This window comes from Erythrolamprus reginae, chromosome 10 (assembly GCF_031021105.1).
Source record: "Erythrolamprus reginae isolate rEryReg1 chromosome 10, rEryReg1.hap1, whole genome shotgun sequence".
NCBI lineage: Eukaryota > Metazoa > Chordata > Lepidosauria > Squamata > Dipsadidae > Erythrolamprus > Erythrolamprus reginae.
The window spans coordinates 44527793-44530307 of NC_091959.1; positions in this window are offsets into that span (position 1 = coordinate 44527793).

The window sequence follows — 2515 nt, forward strand, 5'->3', positions numbered from 1 at the left end:
TTCTCAGCACGCCTCCCCCTTCCCCGCCCTCCAACACACTCCCAATGTTGTCCTACAAATAGGAGGCGGCGGGGGGGGGGCGGGATGGACAGCGCCTTCTTCATTAGCGGACTCAATGAAATGGCTAACTATGGACTTACTTCCCGGTGGTTTTGAGAGATCCAAGCGAGGGGGGGCGGAGGATGGAGAAGAAAGAAAGGAGAGAGGACCTTATAAGTTAATCTCTCCTGTCGTCCCCCCCTCCCCGCCCCATTATCCCCGTACCTCGCATGACAAAGGCGGGAAGGACGAAGGAGAAAAATACCAAACTGCCTTCCTTAAATTCCTAGGCAACCGACCGCGCGAGCCCCAAAATTCCCAGTCCCCCCCCGCGCCGGTCCCACGCCCCCTCCCATTGGCGGAATTGAAGATGGGCAGACAGAGAATGAGAGCGATCCAATCCGGGCTTGTAAACTCTGGTGGCATCGGGGAAACCGTGCGCGTTTGGCAAAGGTTTTGGAGAGGTTTTCACTCTGTTTTTACGCGCGTTGCCCAGAGTCTCCTGTACTTCGGAAAAGGAGGCGCAAGGGACTTTAGGGAAGCCTCCCCCTCCCCTGGGTGTGTGAAGGGGCGTGCGAAGAAAATAGAACAAGCTGGCGAAAAGACCTCCTCGGCTTTCCACGTGTCCCCCGAACCCTCATTAGTTCCGACCCCACGGATATAATAATATTCACGCCGTCGGTTTTAGACAGAAGCGGCATATAGAATTGGTAACGTTCTACCTCCCGAAAGGGGTAGAAAAAATGAACGCAGCCCTGGTCAAGATAGCAACGGGCGCTCCTCTCCACCCCCTCATGGCGCCCCTCCCTCCATTAAATTGATGTGTAGGTTGGCTTTTGGAGGGGGGACTCGGAAATGTTCTTTTTTAAGGGTTCTTTCTGAGGTCCATTGGCGAGCTAATTTTGCCTCTGATTTCCTTCCTTCCTTCCTTCCTTCCTAATTTATTTTCTGTCTCTCTCTCTCTCTCTCTCTCTCTCTCTCTCTCTCTGTTTCTTTCTTTCTTTCTCTCTCTCCTTCCTTCCTTCTTTACTTCCTTGCACCAAAGACAAATTCCTTGTGTGTCCAATCACATGGCTAATATTCTATTCTATTCTATTCTATTCTAGTCTAGTCTATTCCTTCTTTCTCTTTCTTTTCCTTCCTTCTTTCTTTCTTCCTTTCTCTTCCTTTCTTTTTTCCTTCCTTCCTTCCTTCTTCCTTTCTTTCTTTCCATCCATCTGTCTTTCCGTCGTTCTGTCTTCCCCCCTCTCTCTTTCGCTCTCTCTCTCTTTCCCTTTCTCCCCTTCCTTACTTTTCCTCCACTCCCACCCACGCGCGCCTCTGCAATTCCCGAGATCTGGAATTAAGGAGCGAGGGTGAAGATAAACGGAGGAATATCCCGCGCTTCTTCTCAGACGTTTTTGTTTTTTTAATGGAGTGGGTAGGAGAGATTTCAATGAAGGGAAATCACCAAATCCGAACCCGTTCCTTTCCCCACGCCGCAGCCCCACCCACGCGTACGCGCGCCCCCAAACCCAAGCAGGCCGGCGGCCCAGAAGGTAGCAAGGAAAGTTTTCCCAGGCTGCGATCTTCTTGTAGCGCGGGTCTTACCCGGGACGAGCCACGCCGGTTTCTGAATCCACAAGCCGCGAAGGCAAGCCAGGGGAGAAACCCCCCTCCCATCCCCGACGGTGGGTGCGTGGAGACCGCTTCCCCCCACACACACTCTCCGTCCTCCCACCTGATGCTTTGGGTGTATTTTTCCCCACGAAAGATGGGGAGGGAGGAAGGAAGGAAGATGGAGAGGAAGAAGGGAGGTTGCATTGCCTTTGGGTGCCCCCCAACCCCACCCGCCTGGCCGGCCCAATTGTGTTGCGCCCCCGCCCGGCCCCGCCGTCGAGCCCCGGGTCGGAAGGCAAAAACTACTCACGGAGTAGACCTCGGGCGCGTCAGGTGCGAGTCTCGCCCCTCCACAATGGAGCTGCCTCCTTTTTCCCCCTCTGTGCCAAGCGCCAGGCTGGAGCCAATTTAGATATGCTATAAATTAAGGGGGTTGCCATGGCCACCGGCTCGCCATTGGCCGCCGCCCGCCCGACGTGGCGCCCCACGTCACCAAATCTGAATAAGGGTGCGCGAATTACTAAAGCCTCGAGACAAAGCTTGGGCGATGGGAGCAGCGCAAAAGTGGGATCGAGTCCCGGCCAGCCAGCGGCGCGCCGGCGAAGGAGGGGACCGGCCCGAGACCACCGCTGCGCCCGGGCCTTGCCAGGCAACACCTTCCCCCGACGCTCCCGGGGACGCCAAGCCCGGCATGCCGCGTTGAAGCCCACCTCGGCCCCCAAGAAAAGCGCCCAGGAGCCAGAGGGAGCCCCAGCGCGCCCAGAGGGAGAGGAGGAGGAAGAGGGGGAGGAAGAAGAAGAAGAGGAGGCGGCCGCGGGCGGCGCAGCGGATCGGCTGGGCGGCGCAGCCCTCCCACCCCCCTTGTCCGGCCGCGGCG